Raw genomic sequence first — 17,880 nt, 5'->3', positions numbered from 1 at the left:
TGGGCTCTTTCATTTATAAAGTGGTATCGTACAAACGTACTAGATGTGATGTTATAGAAAACCCACTTGTATATCATAATTCTGAGTTCTTTTTGGTGCTCAGGGCTCTTTTCCCAGCATTCGAAACTTAAGAGATTGAATAGACAGCTTTAAGTCTCTCCGTGGTGATAGGACAAGAGTTCAATATCACTATGCAAGCATTGGGAGCACTTCAGTTAGAAGCCAACAGCCTAGCCTCTGTTGTATTTCAAAACTGTCACATTCTGGATGCCCTTATAGGCCAATAGGGAGGAGATTATTGGTGAAAAATGCTGTTTCTATGTAAACTGCTTAGGGCAAGTAGAGACTGATCTACACCTCTTCAAAGACAAGATAAATATTCTCCATCAGATTAATGAAGCAAAAACCATTCTATTGCTCTGACCCATTCCCACGAGTGGGAGATTGGTTTAATGGGGTGTGGGGAAATGTGCTTAGATCTGTTCTTTTCTGCTTATTCGTTCTCCTTCTAATCTATGTTCTGGTCTCCCTTTTCAGATCTCTTGTTACTCGACTCCAAACACATTCTGTCTCTCCACAGCTACCAACTCAGCTTTTATTGTGTGAAATTTCTAGGGAAGTTCCAGAAAAGGGGAATCAAGGAGCTCAGGAAATTTCACCCCCAAATATGACTTCTGGGTATAAAGAGTATTTTGAATTAAAGGCCCTTAGGGATCAACAGGCATTGGAAGGGGTTTTCCCTCTATCTTCATAAAATCAGACCCATCAAAAAGAACAATTGACTTCCTTTCCCCTCCCTGTTATCTCAATATATTACAGGAAAGAAGATCAGGAATGCAACTAAACCTGGCCCAGACAATTTTAAGATAATACCTGTCTCTCAGGTTAAGTTAGTTTTCAAAAACAATCCTTTATAAGTCAATCTGTTCCCCCATTCCCATCCATTCATTTTCCCAAGTATCTATTCATCCTCCCTAGTAACCATTTATTGCTCCTCAACAGAATTACCTCTATTCCTAATCTCCCCATCCCCTCTAAAATAAGAGTATATAAACTTCCGGACCCCAATGGGAAATTGGATAATCACTCTTAATTCTCTCTGTGAGTATGGTAAGTAAATCTCATTCTCTTATTAATCTGCCTTATTGTGAGTTGATCTTTCAGCAAACCTTCTGGGGTGATGGGGAAGTTTCCCCACACCCTCACAGTGTTTCCATGTGGGCTAAAATGTAGCATGATACTTGCTGTCATTATTAGGTATTGTCAAGGACTGTGAAGGCTGAGACTTAACGCTACATGCAAGCTAACAAATTAGTCTGCCACGGTTTCATGGATGTTGGTAGAAGACATGAAATTCTTGAGTTGGAGGTGAAGGACAGCTTATCCCTCACAGCAAAGGCAGCAGCCACAGCATCAGCATTTTTGCATCAGTTCTGAGCCTCAATCCACTTAGGGTGATGAGCGGGCCGGGTGATACCTACATGTGGAGTGACTGTGTTACAGGAGATGACTCCTTTGTTTAGGGAAGCTGAATCTTTTATCATTGGAAGTGACTCTGGGGAGAGACACTTTCTCTGTCCTCCAAGACTGTTTACTGTTTCCTTGAAAAGGTAGTTCTGAACAAAGGCAGTTAATGCCTTGCTAACAAGATGCACAGAATGTCAGAGAACCATGAAGAATTGTCTCTGTCTTAGTCCATTTTCTGTTGCTTATAATAAAATACCTGAAACTGGGTGATTTATAAGAAGTGAAATTTATTTCTTACAATTCTGGAGGCTGGGAAGTCCCAGGTAGAGGAGGAGCATCTGGAAGAGCCTTCTTGCTGGTGGGGACTCTCTGCAGAGTCTCGAGGTGGCACAGGGTTTCACAGGGTGAGAGGTTTGAGTGTGCTAGCTCAGGTCTCTCTTCCTCTTTTTATAAAGGGATTTTTAATAAAGTCCCACTCCCATGATAACCAATTAATCCATTCATGAGAGTAGAGCTCTTATGACCCAATCACCTCTTAAAGACCCCACCTCTTCATATTGACACATTGGGGATTAAATTGGAAGGGACAAATAGCCAAACCATAGCAGTCTCCCAACACATAGACCCTGGGAATGAGGTGTGGGGGAGGAGGCCTACTGCCTTCACCATCTCAAATCACTGGAGGCAACCAATATTCACTAAAAAGAATATGAAAATCGTAAACAGTAAAATTATACCAGCCCCTCTGTGCTCTCTGAGCAAATCCAGCTAAAATCTCTCAGCAGAAGTGGCAGAAGTCCCTGTCTGGGAACTTTCTGCTTTGTCCTCCTGCCCAGTTGGAGAAGTTCCCATCCAATGCAGCAAATGGCTGTGAGGAGACCCCAGCGTCAGTCAGCTGTCCTTCATCTGAGGAAGCTTCAGGGCCAAGGGCAGGCCCTAAACAAAGCTGCCTCTGTTCCATAGGCTAGATCCCTGGGCAAGAAGGCCAACCACTAGGGATCAGACTTCCAGGATCTCTGTATGGAATTTTCTGGATTCTGTTTGATAGACAAACATATGATCATGTCACTGAAAAAATGTTTCACTGAAAGGGACAAAAAGATTGAAAGGGGTTTTGGAAAATACAGTGCACAGAGAGTGAACAGAAGTGTAAAGAGGCCGGGCGCAGTGGCTCATGCCTGTAATCCTAGCACTCTGGGAGGCCGAGGCGGGAGGATTGCTCCAGGTCAGGAGTTCGAGACCAGCCTGAGCAAGAGCGAGACCATCTCTACTAAAAAAAATAGAAAGAAATTATATGGACAGCTAAAAATATATATAGAAAAATTAGCCAGGCATGGTGGCACATGCCTGTAGTCCCAGCTACTCGAGAGGCTGAGGCAGGAGGATTGCTTGAGCCCAGGAGTTTGAGGTTGCTGTGAGCTAGGCTGACGCCACGGCACTCACTCTAGCCTGGGCAACAGAGTGAGACTCTGTCTCAAAAAAAAAAAAAAAAAAAAAAAAAGAAAGAAAAAGAAAAAGAAAGAAAGAAAAAAGAAAAAGAAGTGTAAAGGGGGGGGAGGTTTCAGGGGGTGGGGGAGGCGGGGAAGGAGGCTTCAGAGAAACCAGCAAGCAAAACAAAACTAACTCTTCTTTGTCTAATCTTAGGAATTCTTATGTCCCTAGCAAAGGTGCAAACAGAGCTATTAGTTCTGTGAAAGAGAGCAGCCGTATTGGTAAGCAGGGGCATTGTTTCATGTTGGTGTTGTTTTAAGCTTACTTTAGATATCTACCTCCTTAGGGACTGGTTCCTTGGACGGAACAAGCTGAGCATTTGCTGAAGCTATCAGTTTCTAGATATTTAATACCTGGCATTGATAGACACATGTAGAAGAATATTCCATCAGGGCAAGACTGAGATTAAGACATAGAGACTCGATAGAGTAAGAGATCAGTGTTAACACACCCAGTCGAGGGGAAACAGATGACTTCTCTACCTGCACCATTAACTGCAAATCCTCGGGCCAACCCGGGGGCAAACAGCAGAAGGCTGAGGCTCAGCTGAACACCATTAAGCAGCTGCAAATTGAACCATTAATCTCTGTGCTACGGTTTAAAGGAAAACCAGTTCTCTAACTGATGAAAATGCTGATAGGCTCCATGCTGGGAAAGTTCTTCCGGTGAGAAGGGTGGCCCTCCCTTGGGGGAACTCCAGGGATTGGTTTGGGGGATGGCGAGTCCCCTGGCAACACCCAAGCACTTTATTACAATCACAAAGGGGAATGAATGGTGCCCCCTTGGAAACACTCCCCTGGAATTTGCAAATGGTTTCAGCTTCAGCAATTTGATGGCTTTTCTCGGAAGCACAGATGAGGAAAAGAGATGCATTTCTGCCGTGATGGTGTCAGTTCTTTGTGTTGAGCCCTGGGGAAGGGATTGGGAGTCATTGTCCCAGGAAATGTGGGAAATCACACTCTCTGCAGGCTCCTGCCTGCGGATCAGGGTGGGCCTGGGCCTTAGAGCAGACTGGCTCCCCTCTCAGAGCTGAGACTCCCTGTGTGAGCGTCTGCTGGATATGGGGCTAGTACTGGGGCTCCAAGGCTTCCCACAAAGGAGTCGAAAGAACTTCGTGGGGTCCCAGGCTTGCTTCAGAACATTCTTGGTTCATAATAATATCTAACAACTATCACCCACTTTCTATGTCCCAGCTACTGTTCCAAGTGCTTTGTATGTCTTAGTTCATCTGAATCTTGAAAACCTCTCCATTTGGTTTGGACACTGAGGCAGAGAATTTAAATAACTTGCTCAAGGTCACCTGCTGGTAGAGGTAGAATTAGCCTTTGAACCAGGCAGTGTGGTTTTGGCCTGGGATATGCCACTTGGCACGTGGTGCGCTCAACTGTTTGTCTCTGACTGACAGGCTGCTGGGCTGGTGGGGACCCTCTGCTCTGCATAGACTGCCCAGGTGCAGCTTTCCTGACGGCACGTGGATGTCTGCATGGCACACTGCCATGTCCCCTAGGCGGGGCCCTGCTTGTCAGTCCGGATACCTGGTGCTCTGTCCAGCTGCTTTACTGGAATATTCCTATCATCACAACCTCCAGGTCCTGTGTTCTGTTTGCAGGGCTGGACTCCTTCCAGTGGGAGGGAGGACAGGTTGTGAGCTCCGGGGTCCATGATTGGCCCTTCCCCTACAGCTAGCTGGGTGCTGCCCTGCCTGTCCTCAGCTGAGCTGCCCAACCTCCTCTGGCCCACGAAGTCAGAACTGTGCTGTGGTGGCGTAGAAAGAAGGCTTTGGGGACCGATGAAGTGGGGTTGAATGCCGTCTCCCCTGCAGATCAGCCACGTGACCTTCAGAAGGTCATTCATCTTTGAACTGAGGCTTCCCTTGGAAGAAAAGATGAGCTAACTTTTAGGAAAGCACTTGACATAGTACTTAGCACACAGTAGGCTGTCAATAAATCTTAGTTCTCTTTCCTTGCCTTTTCAGTGTGAAATACAGCTACTCAAAATAAAGAAGTGCCTATTTTAGCCACAGGTCCTAGGAATTTCATGTATTTGCTTAGTCTCCCAGAGGAGGAACTGCGGGTGTATGTGGGTTCAATGTGTGAGTGGATAGAACTGGGCAGTGTATACACCAGGCCATTAATAACGATGTGGCTTGGATGTTTAAAAGCCAAAGATATGTTCATACAAGACCTGAGTATGTTTTTACAGCTCCACAAACCATTTATCCACCTAAGCATGACTTTTTTAGTGCCAGCTTTAGAATTTTGATGATTTCATTTACATTGCAGAGCAGTTTCTAGCCTTGGGAGCCTGTGGAGTTGGTGCCTGGACATTTTTTTCTTTAACTGTTTATTAAGGTTGGAGAATTTAGCTTGGAGAGATCCTGAATTCTCTGAATTTTGTTAAAAAAAATTCAGCTCCAACCACTTTTTGAGTATATAAAAAAATTGGCTTTAAAATATGTACATAAATTTACATGTTGGGATCCTGCTGAGACCTGGGGAGTGGGGCTTGAGAATTGCAAGGGAATATCGGAACCTGGAGAATTCCCAGGAGGGCTAGGATGGGGAGTTCCTGGGGCCCCTGAGGGAGAGCTGGTCCTTGCAGGAGCTTGGGCCCAGGTTGGTTTGGGGTTTCCAGGAAGTGAAGGCTCTTGCTGCTATCTTTGGCAGACCACATAAAGGTAAATTTCATTCACAACTAACTTCTCTCTGAACCTGAATACTCCAGGAGAGAAAATTATGGCTTTGTATTTTTCTCCAAAGTGATTTTCATTCCATGCAATTCTGTTACAACGAAAGCTGCTCTCCTGGATTGGACAGGCTGGATATTTAACACTCTCATTACTTGCAGAATCAGGAGCTGCCAAATTTGAGTCATATCACTGTGATATAACTATTAATGCTCCATTTTCCAGATTAAAAAATAGAAAAATATTTTGAAAAATGCCTATGGCTATCTACAAATGAGAAGGTGACCTAGGAGTTAGAGCTTTTGAACTCGATGGTTTGTTTGCTATTTTGTTTATTTGTTCCACTACTTTCCTCTCTCTGGCCTATTTGCTGCTTGTTTGGACACAGAAGCCAGTGACTTTACCCCCGATAGCCAGTAGGGCCAGCTTCATGGATGTGTGACCTGTGCAGTCACACAGGGCCCTACACTTGAGAAACCCACACCTGGTTTAATGCTCTGCTGTGGCTGTCCTGACATTCTCAAACACTTTTTGAAAAAGTTGTATTTTCATTTTGCACTGAAAAATTGTGTAGCTAGTTCCCATGGCCAGGCTTACACCTACCTGGTCATTTGCCTGGCTGGGTAGTGGTTCCTTTCCTCCATGATCCATATATGTCCTGGTGTCCCTCTGATCATGTAGATGGTAGTTTCGCTCCCCACAGCTTCTGTCTGCTTTCTTAGAAGTTTAGCCAACTTGGGGAGGGTGAGGGCCGTGAGTGCACAGTCCAAACTTGACCCGGAGGCAGAATGCTCTGATACTCAGGCTCCACGAACACAGGGCACTAGAGGGTGTACCATTGAGTACCTTAGAGTGAACACTGGAAGTGACTGTGTCACCCACAGCCACGAGGATTTGTACAAAGGTGTCAGTATTGTCGTGGGGGTGGTTAGGGGCATTATTTTGAAAGTAAAACGAACTAGGACTGGATGTGAGGTTGATGAGGACCCAATGCTGCAGCGAGTAAAGATCTGTCTCCACTAAGTTGCACACACAGACAAGGGACACAAAACCAAGCATTTTCTCTTTTTATTTGTCCATGTTGGCACACGCTTGATTTCTTTTGTGAAGCCCTTGCTGTTGTTTCTTCATCCTGGCACGTAAACTAAATTGTTTTGTGTCTCAAGATATAACTGTCTGAGGTTCCTTCTTTAGACACAATTTTTGAGGAAAATGTCAGGGCCTGTTTAGATGTCACAGTGCCGGGAATCAAATTCCTGGTCTGTGTGTGAAGATCGAGGATCATGGTCACATGTCACACGCAGGTGCAAATGCACATGTAAGCGCAACTTGATGCAATAGAAATCTGGGTGACAGAAGGAGGGACCCATCAGGGTGGAGTCTAGGATTGTGCAGTGAGTGTGTGGTGCTGGTCAGGAGAGGTGACTGGGGCAGACTCCAGCCTGCACCCAGAGATGTGTCTGCCCAGGGGTATTACCTTTTAAAAATTCACACATTGGCAAGGGATGGGCTAGCTGACAGCCCTCAGAGAGATTCTTCACCTGGAATTCTGCCATAGGATTTCTTTAACTAAAAATATATATGCATGTATTTCTGATTTTAAAGGCAAAAATCGGTCTTTTTATAAAAACTTAAAAAAAAGGGGGGGGAAGAACAAGAAAAATGATACAAAATCCTATAATTCAGGGATGATCTCTGCCTTCATGTTTTAAAGGATTTTTTTTTTTTTGTAAAGGAGTAAGTCCTTGAGTGGTTAAGGGATAATTTTATAGACAAATTTCATGTCACATTAGCCTGTAGAATGTCCTCTCCTGTGTATGTGAATAGTCCTTAGCAGATGAATGTCTTTCTGAGGGTGTCTTGTGAAAATTACTTTGTGTCTCTTCAAACCAGATTGTTAGGGGAGTTCATGGAATTTCTTTTTTTTTTCTTCATCATGGTAGAAGAAGATGTTTATGCATTAGGTTTGGTTTAATTGAAACTGAGAACTGACTTAACTAAAAATCCACTCTCCTTTTAGGAGGAAAATTATTATTCAAGTGTTCAAATGAAGTTTTAACTGCATAAGCAGAACCTCTTAAGCTAGTAGCCTTCCTGTGTTTGCAGACTTCAATTTGTCTGAATTGTGAAGAGTTTCCTGTACCACTCCTACTAATGGACCCTGTGGATAAAGATCTCACTGACCTATCTTTGAGTGGCCAGTGTATCGCTGTTAGGGGGAGAAGTGACTTTCATATGGCATGCTTTTTCTTTAGTTAAAAAAAATCATTAAAGCCTTTTGTGTTTGTATGACTTGAAAGACAAGGGGACCTATAGTTAACTTGAGAGTTAAATTATAACTTATACCTTCTGTGTAAAGATAAAGACTCCTTTAAAAAAAAAAAAAAAACAACAGAAAAATCAATGCCCAAGTTGGGTGGGTGAGGGGGCCTTTACCGTACCATCTGCTCTTTCTGCTTTCATCAGACAATCCCTTCAACCTTTAAAGAAAACAATTTGGTGTGTGAACTTGAATGAAAATGACTGTTTTCTTGTTGTTGTTGTGTTTTGGAGTTCTCAAATGTATTCAATTTAATTCATCTGTTGTTTCAGCATTTATAGACACCCACCTGGTGGGTTGGAGGAGAGGAGGGGAGGCAGAAGGCACGTGCTGCCTGACCTAGAGGAGTGGACCCTATCTAGCTGGGTAAGTGGAACCTATTCCAAGACAGAAATGATTCATTTGCTTAAAATTTCCTTAACTGAGGAGCATTTGACACAGATGATAATAATATTAGGGCATCTGACTTCACTAGCTGTTTTCTCTAAGGGCTGAAACAAAACCAGAGGACCCTATTAACAGACCTAAGTATATTTTGGCAACACCATTAGGTCCTCTTTGTCATTTGGGAAGTTTGGAAGCCACCCCAAAAGCCTTGGTCAGGATGGGCCCCAGGAACATCTAGGCTGGTTTCCTGCCCCACACCCCTCCCCTGGATTTCCCTAGAACTATGCAGAGAACATGGAGGCCCATGGTTGACCCCGTGGGATTAGACAGGTCGCTAGTCCTAGCCTGGGGGTGCAGATACAGAGATGACAGTGAACTGGCTGGGGCCAGATCTTCTGCTGGGCTCCTTGAAATCGCCACGAAGGATGGGCCAGGAGTTCCTTCCTGATCATCGTTGTAAGTTCTCAGTTATTTTGATCCTTTTGACATCTTGGTCCATCTGATGAAAGATCACTAAATTGTCACAGGATAGAAGCTAGACCTCCTTTGGAAGTATTGTTTTGTTTTGTTTAACATCCCTTTGGGGTGATAGCTTTCAATTTCTGGCAGGAGAAGTGAAACGCAGATTAGATAACTGTATCCCCATTTAGATAATATGCAAAGTTCATATGGATTCGGTACCTTGGCCTCTCCGATTAGAGACCTTCATCCGTTGCCCCTGCAGCTTACAATACCTCTCTCCTCTCATACGCCTTTCTTAACAGAATCAATGGGTTTCAGAAACGCTGCAGGGGAGAGTTGATTGTCGTCTAAAGCAATTCTATTTTCATAGGCAACAGAGGTGCTTTTTCTTTAAAAGAATCGTTATACATTATTTTCTTTAAAAAGCCATGAGTCTCCATTCATTTTGTCCTCTAGATCAGTCTTTCAAAGTAGGAAACATATATTCATTAAAAATGAGGCTAACAATTAAAAATGATAACGATGTATCTGCTAATTTTCTTTCTAAAATCAAATCCGAAGAGTTCTTTTAAATGCCACATTCTCATCTTGAAAAGAGGGTATTATTTAAATGCTTTTTTTTTTTTTTTTTTTGGTGCTCTGCTCTTTTGGCAGGCTGTTTTGCTGTGATTGGTGGTATTTCCCTATCGGGTTCCATTTTCAAATGTTAATCATTAGTCATTCCTCGTGACCTCTCCATGCAGTAGCCAGAATATAATTATGAAGGGCTGCCCACTCAAACAATGGTGGGGAGAGGGATCTGAGGGTTACAAATGGCCTAGGGTCATGTCCTGGGTCAGAAAAAGATGAAACGTTAGTCTAGTGGTCAGCCCTCGGGTCCTGGGAAAGATAGACCTCTAAACACAGTGGAAACTGAGAAGGAAGAATGTCCATGTGCAATCCGGGCTGTGTTCAGGGAAGATGGGCCTTGCAGGCTCTCAGAAACCCCTTTGATTTGCTGCCCATTCCACACGATGTTTAGTAATAAACAGAGTTCAATGACCAGAGTCTAGACAAACAAATCACGGCCCTGGCAAACCCTGTGTTCAGATGACATGTTATGTCTTTAGAACGCGTAGAGGAAGGAGCCGGCTTTGAAATTCTAACACACTGCCTTTGTGCGCTAGCAGCAAATAAGAGAGGCTGAGTTGGGCATTCAGACAAACAGACCTGCGTTGGCCAAATTAGAAGGCATTCTCCGCATTGTGGCTTGTGAGTTTCCTGCTCTGTCTTCCTCCAGGCATTAGGAAGCTGCTGTGAACTTTAGTGAAATGTGAGAGGTTTAAATATTAATATTTCTGAAGCCCGCAGGGTAGACGCTACCACCTGCTTCCCCTATTAGCAGCTGTCCTAAATAGTGTTCATGGGAGAGACAGCGTTTTTCTTTTTAAACGAAATATTTTATCAGAGTTGTATTTTAATTGAGCCAGGACACCTTCTGGGATATTTCATGTTTACCAGCTAGTTTTTATCTTTGTCGTTCGGAGGTGAACAGAAAGCTCAGAACTTCCTCATTACTCTCTTTCCTTTTCCACCCTGTCATGCAAGTACAGTATCAAACACAGTGTCAGTGGTGTCAGTACGGAGGACAAATGGTAAAATCCCACTTCTGTTGGGACTAAAGCAGGAAAAATGCTATGGAAGAGCTGAGCCCACTGAGTTCCCTGTAAAGTAATCCCCTGAGTGAAAACAGCAGCTTTTTTTTTTTTTTTTTAAACATGTGCTTCTTATAAATACAGTCCAGGATGATAAACTGTGTATACAACAAAGAATGCTTAGAAAATGTGGTTGGTAGTATTTTTCTGTGAATGTATTCAGGCTGGTTTCATTTTGAAATAATTCATTTTCAGCGTGTATCAAGGGAGGTTCTTTTACAATTATTCAAATCCATTTTTCTTTGCAGGCATTGAATTGTTTATTCAATGTTAATGGTTCCTCAAAAATATTTACTGAGTCTCTATGTAAACTGTCTTCTAAATTAGACCAGAAGGTTCAAAACTCTAACTCTCTCCCCTTTGCTATCTAGCCTTTTAAGGTAATCTCTCTGCTGGTATCTGTGCAATTAACTGAGAGCATTTTAATAACAGGGAATAATAATTGCTGTTTGCTTATCATTGAGAGGAATTTCCCCCTTGTGAATTTATTTTTAGGAAGACTAGATTGTTGTGTAGCACACGGTGATGCTGATAAAGACCTTAATTACTATGTCAGAGATATTGGTGAATGGGGAAGAGGAATTTGTAGTGTTTTTGCTCGTATTTTGTGGAGAATTAGGAATCTTAAATTCCTATAATTGCTGAAAATGTGGGAACTGCTAGAGTAAAAGATGTCTATGTAGAGAGCCATAAATCTATGGAAATGTTTATGTGTGCAAAAAGTGTGCAGAGATGAACAAAGGATCAGGTGATAAAAACCAAAAGCCCATGTTTTTGCTACTCTTTTCAGAGCAAAAGTTTTGTCATAAACCTAAATTAATTCTTCTACAGATGTCTTTTTCTGGGAAGAAGAATGTATGTTCATTTGCATTACCCTATTTTAATAGGATGTTATTTTCAAATATATTTTTTCCTTAAAGAACAAAACATGATCAATTCTATATATTAATTTAAATTTTAATTGCAACATAAAAGAATTATATGAGTTCCTACCCTAATTTACCCAGAGGTGAAAACATTCATGTTTTGAATAACTTAATGCCTTTGTTAATTAGGTTTTAGGGGTCAAGGACTGTATTAAATAAGCTCAGTTAATATAGATGTATAAATGTTCCTGTGATACTAGAACTGCAATTAATGGAATAGAAACATATTAAAACTATTTCTCAGTTGCTGCAAAGATTCATCAGTTTACACTCTTTGAAATTCAAGGAGTTCTTTGTCATTCTTCATGTGGGAAAGTAAATGCAACTCATGTAGCCACAAATGTCAAAGGCAGAGGAAACAGAATTCACCAGTCTGATCACATTCATTCATTCATTCATACTGTATTCATTCAACAAATGGGGACCTACCCCCTGCCAGCCTCCCTGCTCAGTGCTGGCATTACATTACATTCACCTCTGCAGGGGTGGCTGTTGGGGAATATTGATGTGATCAGATTTGTGTTTTGAAAACCTCAGCCTCATTTACTTTGAAGTTTTAGAGATAATTATAGAATCCAAGTAAACTTCTGGAGTAGAACTTTTTAACACTAGGAAAATGTAAAATGTGGCATGTATTTGGTGATAGGACTATGGGTTAAATTTCCAAGAAGGTTTCTAATACCATTATGGTTTATATTATTTTTGTGTATTATATAATAGAAATTAAAAAAGAACGGTACCATAGATACTTTCCCCCCATTCTTTTTCTAGACTTATTTATTGCTCTGGTGAAGGCTAAAAATTTTGCTGGCTTAATTAATAGTCACATAATGGGTAAGAATTCATAAGCAGTTGAACTTAATTTTTACCTTAAGACACCACTCTCTTTTGTAGCTGAAAATTTAATCTTGCACACTCAAGGGAAACAGTCTAGCTATGACCTAGTCACTTCCTGCCTAGATCCAGTCATGTGCAGCATTCTACCCCCTCTCCTTTTCCTGGGGGTGGCATCTAGGTTCATGGGTGGGGAGGGGCCGGTAGCAATTGCAGAACGGGTTTGGAGAATCCTCTGGCCCTTGGCCCAGGGTGGGCGCTCTAGGAGACATCTTTGGCCCCCTGCACCGTAAGGGCTATTGGCCACAATCCCTCCTGGATTCTGCTTCTAGGGCCACATGGCCTGTTTCAGTCTGTTCATGCTGCTGTGACAAAATAGCATACACTGAGCACTTCTAAACAACAGAAGTTTATTTCTCACAGTTCTGGAGGCTGAGAAGCCTAAGATCAAGGTGCCAGCAAATTCCGTACCTGGGGAGGGCTCTCCCTGGCTCCTAGACAGTGACTTCTTGCTGAGTCCTCATGCTGCAGGGGTTGAGGGGTCTCTGTTGGGCCTCTTTATCAGGGCATTAATCCCATTCACGTGGGCTCCATCCTATGACTTAATCACCTCTGAGCGGCCCAACCTCCTAATTCCATCACCTTGGGGGTTAAGATTCCAACACATAAATTTTGGGGCAACAGGAATATTGAGACCACAGCACACGTGCCTCTCCTTACTGGCGCCACATACTCTGCATCCTCCTTGTTTCAGTCAGGAGACCCTTCAGGTCTGTGGCGCCTTCTCTGCCCTTCTATGCCTTGGTTGTGGGGGCGGGACTCCCCACAGACACCTCACTGGCTCCTTCTGCTGTCCCTTACCCTGGGGGCGTGGTGGATGAACTGCTTGCTGCTCTGGGACTCCCAGGGTGGGGTATGGGGTGGGTGGGGAGCAGGGCGGCGAGCACTACTGCTGCCCTCCCTCATTCCTTGACACTCGACTCCGGCTCAGAAAGATCTTTAAGCTTCTCCCTCTCCAGTGGAGAGAAAATATTTTTCCAAACCAGTATCAATGGATAAGCTTCATATACAGATTCTTTCAAAGCCAAGCTTTTGGGCCTCAGAAAACCTTTTATCTGTTAAAAAGTCTGGCTTTTGCAAATCATTGAGTCTTGGGTTTTAAGACTGTTGTCTCTATTATGAGTTTTAAAAATTGTTTTTGGGAAATGTGGTTGCTTTCTTTGTGCTCATGTACTTTGCCCTCCTCTTGGCCATAAACCTCAGCCACGAAATATAGTTTTAATGGCAGAAAAATGGGGAGCGGTAGGGAAGGTTGTAAGGGAAGGAAAGTGAGTGGGGTGGTGATTAGAAAAACTTACTAAGAACAAAAACTCGTCAGTAGATGCTTTAAGAATACTATCTTTGCTGTACTTAGAAGTGGAGCTACCTAATAGAACTTTATTTTTTATTTATTCAGGGCATGACATACTTTTCAGAACCACTGTGATGTGCTAGTTTATTTTTGTTTACAACTTTCTCAGCAAGGTCTTTATTGAGGCCAGTCCTATATCTGACCGAAATTTATGACCTAATTTGCCCTGAAAACTATTTTTGTTTCTGCTTCCTCTGCCTCCATGGTGGTTTTTAAGTTTGCCAAGTGTGAAATCTCACCCCAAAGCCTTTTTCTTGAAAGCGATTCCTAATTTTGAGGAGTTGATGATTTAAGTCACTCGTCAAAAACCGTTACACAAAATGTAGTGTGATAGGAGACATAAACTATCAGCTATCCAAGGAAGAACAGAATGCCAAGAGTCATAAAAATGAGATTTTGTTGACTCCAACAAAATAACTATTACCAGATTACCACTGGGGGTCAAATGACCTGTTATCCCTACTGTATTTCAAGCCACTGGGTGCTCCACTCAGCTTTCTAATGACTCTACTATGAAGAAAAACCAAATAGCAACCCTTCTCTGGAACATGCCTGGCACAGGGGGGATGTTCAGAAGTATATATTGACTGTCCCATGGCTTCTCACAGGCCTGTGAGACTAGCAGAGCCACTGGAGCTGAGAGCACCTGGCAGGGATCATCCACCACCTCCTTGTTCAGGAAAGAGCCCAGGAGGCACATTGACGTGAGGAAGGAAATGGGACATTGGTTCTTATTCTGGGAGACTGGTATTAGCCAAAGCCTGGAGCCTAGAGAATTCTGGGGAGACTACTGGAGAGAAAGCCTTGCTCACCTCATCATGTGGGATGAAGCTTTTCTGGCAAAGGACACGGGCCCCTTCACCATTTAGCACGAGCATGGAGGCAGAATGACGCAGTACAAAACCAGGTGTGGCCCACATCTGTGTACTTGCTGCCTCTTTAATTGAGAAACAATTTGGTAGAAAGAGTGACCCTGAGTTCAGATCGTCTCTCTGCTGTTTGTATAGTGTGTTTTAAACAACGATAGTTAAAAAAAATTTCCAAATATGTAAAATTGTGTGGTCATATTGAATATATTCTTTCAAACCACAGGCTCCTCATGCCTTTGTGAGTCGCCCCTTTGCCTCTCCCAGGGAGAAGCACTGAATTAGACTTACAGTGGCCCCTATAGTGCTCGTCTGGAGTGGGAGTACACACTGCAGAATATGGTGGTGTGGTCAGTCTGAATGTCGCTACCATTCTTTATCTTTAAAAGCATTCATGAGACAGCTATATGCTTGGGGCAGTGTCGAGATGGATCCACAGCCCTTGATTTCTGACACCTTGCAAGACGAGATGGTTCTGCAATAGTGAGGCACAAAGGTTTAAAAACTGATCCATATACTGGCAAGATCAAGTCGCCATTAAGACATTTCCATTGCACACCATCAAAGGGAAGGAACACTTGGGATCATATGGGACATACTGAGTAATTCAGAGGAATGAGTATTGGGTGTGGAGATGGATAGAGGTTAGTTAGACTGGAAAAATTTCAAAGGGGGTGACTGGATTTTGGGAACTTCACCAGAGAAAGGAAGGACACAGAGTTGGTCCAACCAGTTACAGATAAATCCAGATTGGGATGGAATGATCAGATAAATCATGTGAAGTCAGGGGAAGTGAAGAGCATTTAGAGACACAGGCACTTGGGTAAAGCTTCACAGAGGCAGTGACAGTCTACAGAAGTCCAGAGAGGTGAAATAAATTGTCCAAATACATACAACAGGGGAGTAACAGAGCTGAGATTACATCCCAAGCCCTCTGCCCCAGGGCTATCATTCCTTCTAGGCTGTTTTGCTGGTAGCTATGTGTCTGTCCAGGGAAGGTGAGGAATCTCGTGGGAACAGGGAACCGTGGACAGACAGGGAGTGCCTCTGGGGTTTCCAGATAACAAACCTTGAGGTTGGGGCTTGGCTTATTGTGCAAAAGACCTGCCTCCTTAGGATCTTCTAGATGAAGCCAAGAATGAAGCCGGCACTGTGGAGAGTTGAGACATGATGGGTTGAGAGGTGAAATCCTGATCATGTCATTTGACCTTTGAATCCAGCTCTGTCTGAAGCCAGTTCTACCCACGTGGGATATGGAAGCCTGTACACTTGAGTGGCCTCACCCTGGGAGGCATTTTCATATGATACAATGATGGACTAGACTAATTATTAATGATTGAATGGGCCTCTAGTAATGTGCCAGTATCTTCTGTAGTTGAATATTGTTTTGATATAAGGAATCTGTGCTCGAAGAACAGGGGGTGGACTGGGATATTCTGAAATATATTTGGTCTTCGTCCAGTTTCCTGATATATAGTCCCTAAAATCCTTGGAGTCTCTGGAGTGATTAGAGAGTCTTTCTTATGCTGTTAGATGATTGGTGGTCGGCAGGACAGTTGCTGGTGAGGTGGTACTGCCCAGTGTCCTGGGGAATGCTGTAGAAGGATGTCAGGTAGTTAGCTTTCAGGGAGGACTGAAGCTCTATAATTTCCTGTCTGAACTTTCTCTTCTCAATCATGTTTAATTTGAGTGGCTCTCTCTGGAGCCAAAGAGTGATGAAAATCTTGGAATGTTCGAAGAAGTGGGGATAGCAGCAATTGCTTAAATGTGGTTTTTGAAGACTCTCTGGCTACCAGAGTTAGCCTTAAATCCGTCTTCTGGCAAAATGCATTTTAGGAAAATTTGAAAAAAAGCATGTCACCAGACCAGTGGAAAATACCCACCCTGTGGTTTTAGGGTTTGATGTTCAAATTGTATGATAGCTAAAGATTCAGAGAGGGAATTAGCCGAGAGTTAGGCTGCCCATAAATGCTATTCATGTAATTAGATGATGAGAAGAGAATTCTAAATGCTTCCAATTCAATTTCCTTCATCTAGGATATTCTTATTTAATTAACCATGACCCTAAGGGAGCAGCCTGAGACAGTGTTGAAAATAGGAGAAACAAAAGGAAACAAGAAAATCTGAGGCTGATTGTAGTTAACCTACCGCACGTACTTTGTGATTCTAGTCAAAGAGATTCACAGCTCATTGGGTCCCCTCACGTTTCTTTGGAACACTCATATAATCTGATTTCCTAGTTTCAGAGTGAGAAACCCAGTGTAGTATCAGAAACACAATGTTTACAGAAGCTGGAATGTGACCAAGTGTAATCTGACTGCCCATCTGACAGCGGGAACGATGAACTAATACGAGTCTTGAGCCCAGGTTTGGTAGGAAACAGTTGGAAGAGCCAGGCTGAAGAATACTGTTTTAGACAGTGGCCTCACTGGATGTCAGGGGGAAAAAATGTACTCTGCTAATTCCTTCTGAAAGACCCAAGATGCTTTGTTTGTTTAGTATAACAGATGCTTTTAATTAATTTTAGTAGTTTTATCTCATTTCCTGGGTCTAACGGCTGAGTGTAAGAGCGAGCAGGATGCCATCGCTGAGAAAAGCATTATTCAGAGAGAGTCTTTGGAGAAGAGAGCTTTAGGGAAAGGAACACCTAGAACCTCGTTCTTGAGACCATAATCCTCATCTGTTGGAGAAAGAACTCATTGTCTAAGTCAAGGGACTTCTCTTGTTTAGTCTGAGAAAACTTGACTTCCAGTTTTGCCAGTATGCTAATGACGTGGGAGAAGAGTCAGCAATTCCAGCACCAGTGAGTTTCTTTGGATCTAAATAGGAGATTCTATTATATTGATTAGCTTTTGGGCAAGCGATGCCTGAATATTTGTTACCTTGGCACTATCTTTTTTTCCCTATTATGTTGAGTTACATGAAAGTGAAGATAGTCAATCTTTTTTTTTTTTTTTTAAACTTCAGAAATGGTAATTTCACATAGCAGTGTGAGATATATGGGTACTTTATTTTCTGTAAAACCATATATTGCCTGTTATTTTCACTTCCTGTTGAGCTGAGTTCTCTGAAATGAGCCAAAGCTGAGTATGCCTGTCCCCTGGGTTGTCCCCTGGGTTGTCCCCTGGGTTTCATATGGGTGGGGCACCGGCTCTGCCCACTTGGGCAGCACCGTCAGTCTTCATGAATAATGCTTTTCTCAACGATGGCATCCTGCTCTGACTTACGCTCAGCTGTTAGACCCAGGAAATAAGATAAAACTACTGAAATTAAGTAAAAGCATCTGTTGGGTCTTTCAGAAAGAATCAGCAGAGCACATTGTTTCCTCCCATAACA

Source organism: Eulemur rufifrons, chromosome 17 (assembly GCF_041146395.1).
Source record: "Eulemur rufifrons isolate Redbay chromosome 17, OSU_ERuf_1, whole genome shotgun sequence".
NCBI classification, from domain to species: domain Eukaryota; kingdom Metazoa; phylum Chordata; class Mammalia; order Primates; family Lemuridae; genus Eulemur; species Eulemur rufifrons.
The sequence above is the reverse complement of the archived record's forward strand: the minus strand, read 5'-3'. Positions refer to the sequence as shown.